Genomic DNA, 16,203 nt, shown 5'->3' on the forward strand with positions numbered 1-16,203 from the left:
CCAAGATGTTCCTTCATTGCTTCTGAGCAGGCTCAGTAATGCAAATGAATTCCTTGTTTTCTTCTTCCATAGAGTGGTTTAGGGTGGAAGAGACCTCAAGGATCAGCCAGCTCCAACACCCTGCCACAAGCAGGGACACCTCCCACTAGAACAGGTTGTTCAAGGCCTCATCCAATCTGGCCTTGAACACCTCCAGGGAGGTAGTGGAGAATAGAATCCATAAAATTGGTCTCATCCAACCTGGCCTTAAACACCTCCAGGGAGGGATCAGCCACAACCTCCCTGGGCAACCCATGCCACTGTCTCACCACCCTCACTGCAAAGAACTTTCTCTTAACATCTAGTTTGAATCTCTCCTCTGCCCTTTGTCCTGTCATTACAAGACCTTGTCCCTCTCCAGCCTTCTTGTAGGCCCCCTTCAGATAGTGGAAGGCCACTAGAAGGTCCCCTCAAATCCTCCTCTTCTCCAGACTTCATAAGCCTGTGCCATTCATAGAATGGTTTAGGGTTGAAGGGCCCTTAAAGATCATCCAGTCCCCATCCCCCTGCAACCACTAGCCCAGGTTGCTCAAGGTCTTATCCAACCTGCCCTTGAATGCCTCCAGGGAGGAGGCATCCACAAGCTGTGCCAGGGGAAGTATAGGCTGGATGTCAGGAGGAAGTTCTTCACAGACAGAGTGATTGGTGTTGGAATGAGCTGCGCAGGGAGGTGGAGGAGTCTTCGTCCCTGGAGGTGTTGAAGCAAAGCCTGGATGAGGCACTTAGTGCCATGGTCTGGTTGATTGGACAGGGCTGGATGCTAGGTTGGACTGGATGAGCTTGGAGGTCTCTTCCAGCCTGGTTGACTCTATGAACACAAAATTAAGGAAGCCTAAGCTCACCATACAAACACCTTGCATTAAAAAAAAGAGAAGAGTTATTGTCATAGGAGACTCCCTTTTGAAGGGAGCAGAAGGCCTAATATGCAGGCCTGACCCACTCCAAAGGGAGGTCTGCTGTCTACCAAGTGCCCAGGTCAAGGATGTGATAAGAAGGCTTCCCTCTCTGGTACAGCCTGCAGATTACTACCCATTGTTAACCTTCCTGACAGGCTATATGGTTGGACTCAATGATCTCCTTGGGTCCCTTCCAACCCCTAACATCCTGTGAGCCTGTGAACCTGTGCCAGTGTCTCCCCACCCTCAATGTCAAGAATTTGTTCCTAAGCTCCAGCCTACATCTGCCCTCCTCAAACTTCAACCCATTGCCCCTTGTCCCATTACTACAAGCCCTTGCAGAAAGCCCCTTCCCATCCTTCTTGTAGGTACCACTTTATTCATAGTGGTCATGACTGAGATAAGCACAAGAAGGAGTTCTGTATATTGCCCTTGAGCTGTGAATGAAAAGTGAGGACCAGGCTGTGAAATACTCCAAGCTTCCTGTTAAGGATTTATTCATTTGTTCACAATCAAAGCCCCTGAGTTTTATGTTGCTGTGGTGTTGCTGGACATGATAAAAGATTTCTTGGTTGAAGTACATGATCTTCAGCAGTAAAGGAGGTTTGACCTTTCTGAAAAAAGAGTTAATTAACATGAAAGACTTTGTACAATTAGGTCAAAAGGTCTATTAAAGCACAGATTTTCAGCTTCCAACAGAGTGGTCACTGCCAGTAGTAACTCTTGTCAGCAGCTTTTCATTATTTACTTTTACTCCTCTGCTGCCTCCTTTTCTACTTACTGCTGCTGCTCCTTCAGGAAAAAAATCAACTTTCTGTTATGCTCTTGATTCATCAAGGCCTGAAGGAAAAGACCAGAACCACCTGTAGCCTTTTTGCTTTGCAAGGCAGACCACTCACAACTTCCTTAACCTTCTCCAGGCCACGTTTCAGTCAAATGACTTGTGTGCACTTTCACAGGTGTTCATTGGAGAGCTGCTTCAGCTTGGGCTCCTGTTGACAGAGAAAAAGAAACAGGAATTAGAGATCTGACACACTTCAAGATGTGGGAGATAGTCTCTGTTAACATTATTGTGCCTAAAGTGAATCTTGATTCTATCTCACCACTGTCTTGCACTCACAAGGTACAGAGTGCGTATAAGTGGTACCCTGAGGTGCACTGGGAATGTGGCAAGCAGGGGAAGGGAAGTTCTCCTCCTCCTCTACTCTGCCCTGGTGAGGCCTCATCTGGAGTACAGGGTCCAGTTCTTGGCTCCTCAGTTGAAGAAGGGCATGGATATTCTGGATAGGGTACAGCAAAGGGCTACAGAGATAATGAGAGGACTGGAACGTCTCTCTGATGAGCAAAGGCTGAGAGAATTGGGGCTTTTTACTCTGGAAAAGAGAAGACTGAGAGAGGTCTCATCAGTGCTGATCAATACATAAAGGGTAGATGCATGAGGCACTTAGTGCCATGGTCTAGTTGATTGGTTAGGGCTGGGGGATAGGTTGGACTGGATGATCATGGAGGTCTCTTCCAACCTGGTTGATTCTATGATTCTATGCCAGGATGATGGGACCAGGCCTTTTCCAGTGGTGCCCTGTGACAGGACAAGGGACAATGGGCACAAACTTGACCCTAAGAAGTTTCATCTAAACAGGAGGAGGAGCTTCTTTAAGGGCAATGGAGCACTGGAACAGGCTGCCCAAAAAGGTGGTAGAATCTCCATCTCTGGAGACACTCAAAACCTGCCTGGACATGTTCCTGTGTGACCTTCTTTAAGTGAATCTGCCTTGGCAGGAGGGTTGGATTCAAAGATGTCCAGAGGTGTCTTCCAGCCCCCACTACTCTGTGATTCTGCAAGTGATTGCATTTCTCCTGGTAAATAATGGTTACCAAGTAACATATCACAAGTATCTGGTTTATCCCTTAAGGAAGCAGAGAGACTCTTTAACAGAGTATAACCAGAAGGAAGAAATGAAGGTAGAAAGGAAGGAAGGAAGGCAGGCAGAAAGGAAGGCAGGCAGAAAGGAAGGCAGGCAGAAAGGAAGGAAGGCAGGCAGAAAGGAAGGGAGGCAGGCAGAAAGGAAGGGAGGCAGGCAGAAAGGAAGGGAGGCAGGCAGAAAGGAAGGGAGGCAGGCAGAAAGGAAGGGAGGCAGGCAGAAAGGAAGGGAGGCAGGCAGAAAGGAAGGGAGGCAGGCAGAAAGGAAGGGAGGCAGGCAGAAAGGAAGGGAGGCAGGCAGAAAGGAAGGGAGGCAGAAAGGAAGGGAGGCAGAAAGGAAGGGAGGCAGAAAGGAAGGGAGGCAGAAAGGAAGGGAGGCAGAAAGGAAGGGAGGCAGGCAGAAAGGAAGTGAGGCAGGCAGAAAGGAAGGGAGGCAGGCAGAAAGGAAGGAAGGAAGGCAGGAAGGAAGGCAGGAAGGAAGGAAGGAAGGAAGGAAGGAAGGAAGGAAGGAAGGAAGGAAGGCAGGCAGGAAGGAAGAGTGAGTTTCCCTTTTGGAAGCCCAAAGTTGTACAGCTACCTCTAGACTGCCAAGAGGCAGTGTCAGATACAGATACTTCCTGACTACTTGCAGAACTTTGCATTCAAAGGCCTAAGAATGGATGACAAATAACCCTGCAGGAAAAGCCCTGTGGTTCAGTGGGAGAATGCAGCCATTTCCCTGTGGATGAGCAAGTGGCAGGCAGCTTTCCATGCCACCTCACAGGTACAGAAAGCACGGCAGGATGCAATGATGGAAAAAGCAGAAGGCTGAGGACAGTAATTCCCCTGAAGCGAAGCAAATCCATTGGCTGTTGCCTTCAACAGAGGAATCCTTAATGAACTGCACTTGGAGCCATGGCTGCACAGAAAACTCTTCTCAGTTGCCTGTTCCTCAGACTGAAAATGGTGAAGAGAGCAACTCTTACTCTGTGACAGCTATTAGGATTTGGCTATTAATCCCTTTCCCTGAGAAGAATGGAATTCTAGGAACAGAGAAGTTCCAGAAGACAACTCCACTTTGTTCTGCACAGGCACGAAGCAAAAATGCATGTTGCAGATCCTGATCTGTGCAAGTTCTGCCTCATTGCTCCTCCTGCTAAACCATGTCCCTCAGCACCACACCTCTGCCTCTTTTCAACACCTCCAAGGATGGGAATTCATCCACCCCCTCGGGGAGCCTGTCCCAGTTATGGGAACCCTTCCAGTCAAGGAGTATCTTCCAATGTCCAACCCAATCCTCCCTGGTACAACTTCAGGCCAGTTCCTCTTATCCTGTCGCTTGTTACTAAGGAGAAGAGCCCAACCCCACCTGGCTACAGCCTCCCTTCAGGTAGTTGCAGACAGCAATGAGCTCTGCCCTGAGCCTCCTCTGCTGCAGGCTGCACACCCCCAGCTCCCTCAGCCTCTCCTCACAGGGCTGTGCTCCAGGCCCCTCCCCAGCCTTGCTGCCCTTCTCTCAACACCTTCCAGCACCTCAACATCTCTCTTGAATTGAGGGGCCCAGAACTGGACACAGCACTCAAGGGGTGGCCTGAGCAGTGCAGAGTCCAGGGGCAGAAGAACCTCCCTTGTCCTGCTGCCCACACTGCTCCTGAGCCAGCCCAGGATGCCATTGGCTCTGCTGCCCACCTGGGCACACTGCTGCCTCATCTTCAGCCTACTCTCTATCAGTACCCTCAGCTCCCTCTCTGTCTGGCTGCTCTCAGCCACTCTGTCCCCAGCCTGTAGTGCTGCTTGGGCTTGTTGTGGCCAAAGTGCAGAACCCTGCACTTGGCCTTGTTCAGTCTCATCCCATTGGCCTCTGCCCACCCATCCAGCCTGGCCAGGTCCCTCTGCAGGGCTCTCCTACCCTCCAACAGCTCCACACCTGCTCCTAGCTTGGTGTCATCTGCAAACTTACTGATGCTGGACTCAATCCCCTCATCCAGATCATCAATAAAGATATTGAACAGGACTGGGCCCAGGATTGACTTGATCCTGAGGGGCTTTTCCAACTGGAATGTTTCTCTGATTATGTGACCTCAGGGCAGGACCTGGCACTTGGCTCTTACATGCTCAGCCCAGCTCCCTTCTTCGGTCTACCTCTGACATGGCTTGTTCCCTTTGGCAGACAAAACCACCTGAAGGTACACACTGCCTGAACTGCACTGGCTAACAGTTTGCCAGACAATGACTTCTCTCTGATCAGTTTCACTAATTGAGATCCCTAGGAAGAAAATCTCCTTTGTTGTGGCACCGTGTAGGCTTCAAAGCCCTGGACAGATTTCCTGCTGTTTTGATGCCTTGTGCAAACACACACACACACACACCAAAAAAATAGAACTTGTTTTCCAAGGAGCTAACAACATCAGCAGCACAAGCCACAAAGTGTTTGCAAACAACAGATGGGAAACAGCTAGAAGGTGGTGGCCAACATGAAAAGCAGAGCTCTCCACTTAAAAGCTGCTTATCTGATTAAGGTTTTTGTAGGAGAGCTTCTGCATCTTTAAGGGATGATTAAAAAGAAAAAGTAATCCTGATAGATGCACAATTACGAGAACTGAGATGGTGAGAAACTGAGGCAGCTGTAAAGAAGTCAAGGAGGCAGAGCTGAGAAGCTCTACTTTTCCATGTCTCAATCTTTTCCCTAGCTGCTTCCCCCCCCCCAATCCAGACAGAACACGATTCAGTTCCTAAATGTGAGAGATTTTATGGCATTTGATCCAAATATCCCAAAGTTTATAGCAGACTCCCTGAATATATGCAAGACTTCCAAAGTGTTCTTTCTTCACCACCCCTTCAAAATATGGAGGTGCCATAAATCCACCACTGCTTGCAAGGCTGAGAGATGACACCACCAAACACACATCCCTGCCTCTCTAATGGAAGCTGAAGTTCCAAATGGCATTTCAACATTAAAATCCATTCCTCTGGTTTGAGAAGGAAACCTCTCAGGAAAAGACCTTCCAGCAGTCTGCTGTCATTAATCTAGTCACCATTTGCCCCAAAATAGCACAGAGCAGAGGTCTTCTCTGCATTTCTTTGGAAGGTTTCAAGTCAGCTTTCTGAAAGAAGTCAAGGCTGATGCCTCATAGAATCATAGAATCAACCAGGTTGGAAGAGAACTCCAACAAGAACTCCAACATCATCTAGTCCAACCTAGCACCCAGCCCTAGCCAGACCATGGCACTAAATGCCTCAGCCAGGCTTGGCTTCAACACCTCCAGGCACGGCCACTCCACCACCTCCCTGGGCAGCCCATTCCAATGCCAATCACTCTCTCTGCCAACAACTTCCTAACAACATCCAGCCTAGACCTCCCCTGGCACAACTTGAGACTGTGTCCCCTTCTTCTGTTGCTGCTTGCCTGGGAGAAGAGACCAATCCCACCTGGCTGCAGCCTCCCTTCAGGTAGCTGTAAACAGCAATGAGGTCTGCCCTGAGCCTACTCTTCTGCAGGCTGCACACCCCCAGCTCCCTCAGCCTCTCCTCAGAGGGTTTGTGTTTCCAGCTTCATTGCCCTTCTCTGGACACCTTCCAGCATCTTCTCTAACAAGTCAACAGACATCCCCCCCTGTGGCTTGGTGTTTTTGCTAGGACAAACTGCATCTGCTGCTTGCCTTCAAGTTACTTCAGAAGTACAAGTGAGGCTAAGTCCCTGGATGCTCTGATTGGCATGTTCTTCTGACCCAGAGAAAACAGCCAAAAGAAGTGGCAAAGGGAATGGCAGGCAAGAGGCTCTTTGTGTCAGAACCCACCTTGCATCTGACTCTTTATACAACATCCAATTGAAACGACCTGCAGGGTGTGAAGGCTTTGCTGGTGCTCACTGTGCTGCACATGCTAATAGCTGGCACAGAAACGTCTCGCTGCAGAGGAGAAGCAGGAAGCGATTGCAAGCCAAGTGCTCAAGCAAAGGTGCCCAGAATCACACATCTAAACCCAAACACAGGTCTCTGAAGTAGCTACTCATGTGTGCTCAAGGATGCTGGATGATTTAAGTCAACCTCTGCACTCTACTCTGAAAGGTAACATCTTATTAATACAAGGTACTGAGATACTGTTTGGAGCTGCACTCTCCCCTCAGCACAAGCAGCTAACTCTGCTTTAGAGAAACAACCTATTAGCTAGCTTGGCTTTAAAAATAACTGAGCTTAAAAGAAGCTTAAAGCATTCCAAGTTCCACCTGCAGCTTTCAAAGTCTGCCTGAGTTGCCTAAGAGATACAGATCCTCCTCACTTAGATACTGGTTAACTGATCCTTTCCATTACAAACCCCTCTAGTCATGGCTTTCTCTTCTCAGCAATTTCCTTCTCCAATAAAGCATAAACATTGCCCAAATAAGAGCAGGGCTTCAGAATCAGGTGGTGAAAGAAACAAAATCTGTTTAGACATAAGGAGGCAAGATAACAACAGAGGAAATAAGAACTCCAAAGAATTCATGTTCTTGAAGCGAACAATCCAGACTGGTTTTAGCAGTAACATCCCTTCGAGGATAAGAAAGTCCTACAGAAGAAGAGCAAAAGGTGTGGAGGGGGCTGAGGTTTATTTTGTGTCTGTGGTCACAAAGCTGAGACTTCATGCTGGAGCAGGGGGATAAATCCTGCTGTGGTTATTTTCACAGTATCACAGAGCCTAAATCTCCCCTGGCACAGCCTGAGGCTGTGTCCTCTTCTTCTGGTGTTGGCCACCTGAGAGAAGAGAGCAACCTCCTCCTGGCCACAACCACCCCTCAGGTAGCTGTAGACAGCAATGAGGTCTCCCCTGAGCCTCCTCTTCTCCAGGCTAACCAATCCCAGCTCCCTCAGCCTCTCCTCGTAGGGCTGTGCTCAAGGCCTCTCCCCAGCCTCGTCGCCCTTCTCTGGACACGCTCAAGCATCTCAATGTCCCTCCTAAACTGGGGGGCCCAGAACTGAACACAGCACTCAAGGTGTGGTCTAAGCAGTGCAGAGTACAGGGGCAGAATGACCTCCCTGCTCCTGCTGACCACACCATTCCTGATGCAGGCCAGGATGCCACACAGGAGCTAGGTGTAAAGAGAAAAAGGTGCTGCAACACCTCAGGAAGTAGACCCATCAAGACTGAAAACATGCCAAATATTAGGTGTTCCTGAGGAATCTGACATTGCACACCGTTTGGATGCTAGGGAAACAGAACAGAAGTGTGATGCTCTGGGTGTTCCCCACCCCATCCCCATCCCCTCCTTTAGAAATCACCCAGACTAGACTCAGCCAGCTCTGGAAATTGAATGGAGCTTACATTTACAGCTCAGCACAATATACAAGCAGATAGTTACAGTATATACAGTTATAGACAGAAATAGACAAGGAAAAAGGTAATACAGAAACACAACAGCCCTCCCAGAAACCTGAGTCCCCAGGAGGGGCTCCCAACCACCCCTTCACCTTCCCTCTATCCCACTCAACCTTACCTCAGTCCCAAGAAAGGATGGAGGTTTGGCCAGGGGGTTAGGAAGCAAAGTGGATTAGTCAAAGAAATGGCAGAGAGGGATGAGGTTAGAGATGCAGCTCAGCCAGCTCCCCAGCAGAAGAAGCGAGTGCCTTATCTATGGTTTGATTCTTGTTCCTATACATCTCAGCAAGCCTATGAGTGAGGTAGACATCAGCCTTGTTTTCCTTCCACAGCCTATAATCTAGTTCTTCTCACCAAAACGTTCTAACTAGCTCAAACAGGTAGAGAGGAAGCCTGCCCATGCCCCACGCAGAGGGACCTGGGCAGGCTGAAGAAAATATCATGACCTTCAGTAAGTCGAAGTGCAAGATCCTGCACCTGAGTCAGGACTGTCCTGGAGTCACAAGTACCCCAAAATTCCTCTCTCTCCTTGTTCTGAATGGGAGAGGAAAGGAGCAAAAACCCTTCCCCCCCACTCCCTGCCCTGCAGGCATGAAGAAGGGGAGCAAAGGATCCTTCCGCACGAATGCCTGCGCTGGAGTCGGGCTGGGGATTGGCTGTGTGCTTCCTGTCTAAGAAGTGATAACTCAACTCTTTGTCTAGGAAAGGGATAAACATTGGGGTACCTCCCACCTTGGGGTGCCTGCCTTAGAGTTCTCCCCAGCCTGGGTAGCTCCTGCAGAGTCCCCTGGCACTGCAAAGGACAAGCTCCTGAGGGGCAGGACCGTCCCTGCTTTGGATGGCTTCCCACCATAAGCACTCTTTGTGCAAGCTCAACAGGCCTAAGGAGCCTTGGATGTCCTTTGAAAGAGAGAGAGCTGACAAGCATCTGGACTGCCCTTTCTTTCAGCCAGCCTGGCTCACCTGTGAGTAAGCTTTCTGCTCAGCCTGATTTATACTGGGAAGGCTGTGTTCATTAGCTTAGCCTTTTCCATCTCCTGACTGCCCAAATAGTCAAATTTCTCTATAGCATCCTTTGTAAGATCTTCTCAATTAACTGAGTCTGCTAATTGAACTAAATTAATTTCTGGACATAGTTTTGGGGGCAGGGTTTCAGGAAAATATCATAATTCTGTTTTTTTCCCTGCCTCCACAACAAGGATAATCCTTGGTATCAACGCAGGATGAGGGGATGATGAAACTAAGAGCAGCCTTGCAGACAAGGACCTTTGGGGTGATTGTGGAAGAGAAGCTGGACATGAGCCAGAAGGCCAATGGCAGCCTGGGCTGCATGCAAAGCAGCATGGCCAGAGATGGAGAGAGGGGATTCTGTCACTCTGCTCTGCTCTAGGGAGACCTCACCTGCAGTGCTGTGTGCAGCTCTGGAGCTCTCAACAAAGGAAGGACATGGACCTGCTGGTGCAGGTCCTCAGGAGGGCCACAGAAATGATCAGGGGGCTGAAGCACCTCCACTATGAGGACAGGCTGGGGGTGTTCAGCCTGGAGAAGAGCTGCATTTCAGTATCTGAAGGGGATGTAAAGGAAGGCTGGGGAGGGACTGTTCAGAAGGGCCTGTGGGGATAGGACAAAGAGCAATAGTTTGAAAGTGGAGGAGATTCAGGCTGGACATTAGCACAAAATTCTTCACCTTAAGAGCGGTGCAACACAGGAACAGGTTGCTCAGGGATGTGGTTGAGGCCCCACACCTGGAGACATCCAAGATCAGACTTCGAATCATAGAATCAACCAGGTTGGAAGAGACTTCCAAGCTCAGCCAGTCCAACCTAGCACCCAGCCCTAGCCAGTCAACTACACCATGGTACTAAGTGCCTCATCCAGTCTTCTCTTGAACACCTCCAGGGATGGCGACTCCACCACCTCCGTGGGCAGCCCATTCCAATGCCAATCACTCTCTCTGACAACAACTTCCTCCTCACATCCAGCCTAGACCTGCCCTGGCACAACTTGAGACTGTGTCCCCTCATTCTGTTGCTGGTTGTCTGGGAGAAGAGACCAACCCCACCTGGCTACAACCTCCCTTCAGGTACTTGTAGACAGCAATGAGGTCACGCCTGAGCCTCCTTTCTCACTTGATGTGTCCCGGGGCAGCCTGCTCTAGTTGGAGGTGTCCCTGCTGAATGCAGGGTTGGTTAGACAAGTTGATCCTTGAGGACCCTTTGCAACTTGATGCAATCTGTTACTTGGTGGGAAAGAGCTAAATGACCTGACAGATAGATGACAGCAAAAACTAAATGCTGTCATTTGTTAAGACAAACAGGTGGTGGTGGTGGGGAAGAAACATTGGTTGCAATGATTTAAAAAAAAAAAAAGTAGGGAAAAAGGAAAAAGTTGGAATTGGTATTAAGATATTATGATTATATTTATTTTATTTATGTGCTCAGAGTAATTTCAGATCTACCCTCAGGGTAAATTCTCTACTAATCACAGTATCACAGTATCACAGTATCACCAAGGTTGGAAGAGACCTCACAGATCATCAAGTCCAACCCTTTACCACAGAGCTCAAGGCCAGACCATGGCACCAAGTGCCACGTCCAGTCCTGCCTTGAACTGCCCCAGGGACGGCGACTCCACCACCTCCCCGGGCAGCCCATTCCAGTGTCCAATGACTCTCTCAGGGAAGAACTTTCTCCTCACCTCCAGCCTAAATCTCCCCTGGCACAGCCTGAGACTGTGTCCTCTTCTTCTGGTGCTGGCCACCTGAGAGAAGAGAGCAACCTCCTCCTGGCCACAACCACCTCTCAGGTAGTTGTAGACAGCAATGAGGTCTCCCCTGAGCCTCCTCTTCTCCAGCCTAACCAATCCCAGCTCCCTCAGCCTCTCCTCGTAGGGCTGTGCTCAAGGCCTCTCCCCAGCCTCGTCGCCCTTCTCTGGACACGCTCAAGCATCTCAATGTCCCTCCTAAACTGGGGGGCCCAGAACTGAACACAGCACTCAAGGTGTGGTCTGACCAGTGCAGAGTCCAGGGGCAGAATGACCTCCCTGCTCCTGCTGGCCACACCATTGCTGATGCAGGCCAGGATGCCACTGGCTCTCTTGGCCACCTGGGCACACTGCTGGCTCATGTTCAGGTGGGTATCAATCAGCACCCCCAGATCCCTCTCTGTCTGGCTGCTCTCCAGCCACTCCCACCCCAGCCTGTATCTCTGCATGGGGTTGTTGTGGCCAAAGTGCAGCACCCTGCACTTGGAGCTATTGAATGCCATCCCCTTGGACTCTGCCCATCTGTCCAGGCGGTCAAGGTCCCGCTGCAGAGCCCTTCTGCCCTCCAACTCAGTCACATAATGCTGCAGAGTATAACAGTTTTAGATTATTATCCTCACTGTCCAAAATTAAACTTTGTCAGAGAATGTTCCTAATGTGGAATTTTAGGGGCAAGATGATACAGTATTGGCTGGATCTCGTGTTACAGCTACTGTAATAACAGGTAACAGACTATGGCTTGATTGCTACAGATATAAATGGCATGCAGAAGAAAATGATTTCCAGTGCCTTCTATCATGTCAAGGTACTTTCTGTCTTGTTTTGTCATTGAAAAAGTGACAAGATAGAAAAAAACACTCAATAAGTGATTCAGAAAGCTCAGACTTTTCCAGGCATCAGTAAACTCTAGGTCAGTGTTTGCAAACCAGGGCTGCCTAGTGCTGAAGTGTGCTGTGGTTCCCCAGAACCAGCTATCTGCTTATAGATCCATAAACACCAACAGAGAGTTCCTTAAGCAGAGAAGCTTCAAGAGCCTGGATTTCCTTCACTTTTTATCCCAGGGATCATGCAGCTCTGAGCTCTTCAAACGCAGCAGAGCACTGCACTTACAGAACCTAAATGCTCTTTCTTCCACACAGCCTCCACATGTAAAGCCTGCAAATTGTCTGCAGAGCTCACAAGACGCCACAGTTTCTTGCCTTCTGGTCCACCACACAGCTCATCAGGTTGATCCAGGCCCTGCAGAAACATCTTTCAGCAGTGCTCCCACTTTTTTTCTGATGACCTTTTTACTCTGAAGGACTGGTACACCTATGTGAGGTGACTGGGCACAATGAACAGGGTTCACCTGGCACGTGGTGGGCTGAGGCTGTGGGATGCAGCTCTTCCAGGACCTTCCCCAAGTGTGTGTTTTCGTCTGAATTCTGCACAGCAACCTCACTTCTTCAATCAGCTCCTCTCAGGAAAAACTGATGTAGCTTGTACCCAACTAGTTGCTCCTTTGAGTAATTGCCTAATGCAGAAATCAGCATGGAAATCTTATGGACAGGTAAAGATGAAATGGCCGAGAGGACCCCGGCGCACTGATAAACAGACATGGAGCACAGCCTCTGTACTTGCCTGTAGTTGGAATCACAGAATCAGTCAGGGTTGGAAGGGACCACAAGAAGCAGCCAGTTCCAACCCCCCTGCCATGCCCAGGGACACCCTACCCTAGAGCAGGCTGCACACAGCCTCAGCCAGCCTGGCCTCAAACACCTCCAGCCATGGGGCCTCAACCACCTCCCTGGGCAACCCATTCCAGCCTCTCACCACTCTCCTGCTCAACAACTTCCTCCTCACCTCCAGCCTGACTCTCCCCACCTCCAGCTTTGCTCCATTCCCCCCACTCCTGGCACTCCCTGATATCCTGAAAATTCCCTCCCCAGCATTTTTGTAGCCCCCTTCAGATGCTGGAAGGCCACAAGAAGGTCCCCTGGGAGCCTCCTCTGCTCCAGCCTGCACAGCCCCAACTCTTTCAGTCTGTGCTCACAGCAGAGCTGCTGCAGCCTCTGAGCATCCTCCTGGCCCCTCTCTGGACACACTCCAGCATCTCCACATCCCTCTTGTAATGGGGGCTCCAGAGCTGGATGCAGTACTCCAGGTGGGGTCTTAGCAGAACACAGCAGAGGGGGAGAATCACTTCCCTGGCCCTGCTGGCCATAGGCCCAGCTACAAAACCATAGCATTGTTCTGTACTCTAACAATTCATTTTCCATGTGTCTGCTTAATATTTGGGTTCTACATTGTGACAGTTCTACAGTAGGCATAGTACTAAGAAAACAACAAAAGTCATCACAAAGACCATCCCAGTTTCACTTCAGAGCAGCACAGATTTTGTCTTGGTAATCGAAGTGCCCAATATTTCTGCTGCTTTGGTGATGCCTCTTTGCTACATAGCTGAATGTTGGCTCTGGGTGAGACCAAGGCAGTTCCAAGTTTCAGATTCAGACTGCAGCAGGTTGGAAGTGACACTTGAAGGTCATCTTGCCCAATCCTCCTGCAGTCAGCAAGGGCACCTCCAACTAGAACAGGGCCAGATCAAGCCTCACCTTGGGTATCTGTGATACTGTGATCTCCAGGGATGGGGCCTCAACCACACCCCTGGGCAACCTGTTCCAGTATTTCACCACCCTCATTATGAAGAGCTTTCTCCTGATGTTCAGCCTGAATTTCCCCTGGTCCAGCTTCAAACCACTGCTCCTCACTCTATCACCACAAGCCCTTTTAAACAGTCCCTCCCCCCAGCCTTGCTGTAGGTCCCCTTTGGATAACAAAATGTAGCTCTAAGGTCTCCCTGGAGCCTTCTTCTCCTCAGGCTAAACAATCCAAACCCTCTCAGCCTGTCTTCATAAGAGAGGTTCTCCAATCCTTCCATCACATCTATGACCCTCCTCTGGACCTGCTGCAGCAGGTTTGTGCCTCTCTTGCATTGGAGGTCCCACAGCTGGACACAGCACTGCAGTGAGGTCTCCCTGGAGCAGAGTGGCAGAATCACCTCTCTGCATCTGCTGGCCATGCTCCTTGGAATGCAGCCCACGCTGCCTCTGGGCTGCCAGTGCCCATTGCTGGCTCACGTCCAGCTTCTCATCCACCAGCAGCCTCAAGTCCTTTTCTGCAAGGCTGCTCCCAGTCTCAGCCCTCCCCACCCTGGGCTGATATTGAGGAGCTGTCAGTCGGCCTCTGTCGGTTTGGAAGAGCTACAGAGCCCTTTAGCAGCTTATCTCTGGTTTTAGTAAAGAGTTACAAATTAAGTTTTCTCCCTTTTCTTGGAGACAGTTAACAGTGATAAAAAGAAGGGTAAGTCTCAAAAATGGGTTAATAATCTAACACAAAGAAGGAAATGCCTAAAGACTGGACAAGAGCTCTTTTTCAGGACCATAAGAAAAAGAAGTTCCTGCAGCTCCTGCAGATTTTCAGATTCATCTCGTTCTGGCAGACCTTTTAGCAGCAGCCCAGCAATCCATGTCTTCTGTCTTAGATAAAAGCAATCTAGGCCAGGTAAGTAATCTGATTTGTTTCTTAAATGGACAGACTTTGAAGAGAAGCATGCACAGCTGGTTGAATGAGCCCTTTGGTTTGAGTTTACAAGGGATGTATTTGCAGCTTAGGCTCCTGGTGAAGGGCAGAAGTTGCATCATTTTTCAGAAGCAGGCTTATTTACTAGTTGTGGTTCTTGTAGGTACACGATTGCTCATGCTCCTTTTAGTCAAATGTCTGGAGAGAAACACTGAGCTGACATTCAATTAATACTGTGAGGTGCTGTGATAAAGGAGTAGGCAAAAGACTATGTTTTGTCGGGGAATCATGCTTGTCTCTGGCAAATTTCATAGTATCACAGTATTATCAGGGTTGGAAGAGACCTCACAGATCATCAAGTCCAACCCTTTACCACAGAGCTCAAGGCCAGACCATGGCACCAAGTGCCACGTCCAATCCTGCCTTGAACAGCTCCAGGGACGGCGACTCCACCACCTCCCAGGGCAGCCCATTCCAGTGTCCAATGACTCTCTCAGGGAAGAACTTTCTCCTCACCTCCAGCCTAAATTTCCCCTGGCGCAGCCTGAGGCTGTGTCCTCTTGTTCTGGTGCTGGCAATGGACTAAGCAGTTACAACAAAGGCATCCTCCCTACCTAGAACTAGCAATTCAAAAGGTATAGAGCACAGAAATGAAGGCAAGGTCTGCAGGTAAAAGCTTCCAACTATCAACCAGCTCCACTGGACTCAATGATCTTAGAGGTCTTTTCCAACCTTTATTACTGGATGAAAGAAGAAGGATGGCAAAGACAGCTCTAGCAAAGTAATCTGATGCAACCTGAAAACCTATTAAAGCCTCAATCTAAACGCCTGATTTGCCTTACAGCAATAATTCACATGTCTCCAGGCCAGCCTAGCATGATCTGTTTCCACACACAGAACGGGTCAGTCCTAAGTGATGCTGTGAGGTTGAAATAACTCAAGGCATTTCTGTGTACCTATGAGGAGAGGCTGAGGGAGCTGGGATTGGTTAGCCTGGAGAAGAGGAGGCTCAGGGGAGACCTCATTGCTGTCTACAACTACCTGAGGGGTGGTTGTGACCAGGAGGAGGTTGCTCTCTTCTCTCAGGTGGCCAGCACCAGAACAAGAAGACACAGCCTCAGGCTGTGCCAGGGGAAATTTAGGCTGGAGGTGAGGAGAAAGTTCTTCCCTGAGAGAGTCATTGGACACTGGAATGGGCTGCCCGGGGAGGTGGTGGAGTCGCCGTCCCTGGAGCTGTTCAAGGCAGGACTGGACGTGGCACTTGGTGCCATGGTCTGGCCTTGAGCTCTGTGGTAAAGGGTTGGACTTGATGATCTGTGAGGTCTCTTCCAACCTTGGTGATACTGTGATACATCTGTTATGTGGCTGTACCAAGTATGTGTCAGGAGGAATTTGATCATATTTAAATGAGGGTTTGCCTAAGTTTGGGTTTATTTTTTTCCTGCTTCAAAACTCTGCCCAGACTCTGTCACTGTGCCTTGATAAAGGACATTATGGTGCCAATTCACTTCTCTTCCCCTTCTTCTATTCCTACACTTAATAATTGTAAATATATAAATATATAGATCCTGACTGCATCTTTCTCAGACTAGGGATAGGGAAAGAGAGAAGCAGAGAAGAGAAAAAGGGAAGACTGGCAACTCCTGCTTTTACTCGAAGCCTGAGAGATATTTGTACTGCTAACATCATTCCCTG

At 49.4% G+C, this 16,203-nt stretch overlaps 1 long non-coding RNA gene across 1 annotated transcript; it reads right to left on the minus strand.

Annotated features, from left to right (window-relative positions):
* Positions 1 to 1,400: 1,400 nt before the first annotated feature.
* LOC135179636 (uncharacterized) lies at positions 1,401 to 9,939 on the minus strand. The gene is made up of 2 exons (XR_010304062.1): positions 9,875 to 9,939; positions 1,401 to 1,927 (listed from the first exon to the last, which is right to left on the minus strand). It is a non-coding gene; the product is annotated as an uncharacterized LOC135179636 (long non-coding RNA).
* Between the last annotated feature and the right edge of the window lie 6,264 nt (positions 9,940 to 16,203).

The sequence above is a fragment of the Pogoniulus pusillus genome, chromosome 11 (assembly GCF_015220805.1).
Source record: "Pogoniulus pusillus isolate bPogPus1 chromosome 11, bPogPus1.pri, whole genome shotgun sequence".
Lineage (NCBI taxonomy): Eukaryota > Metazoa > Chordata > Aves > Piciformes > Lybiidae > Pogoniulus > Pogoniulus pusillus.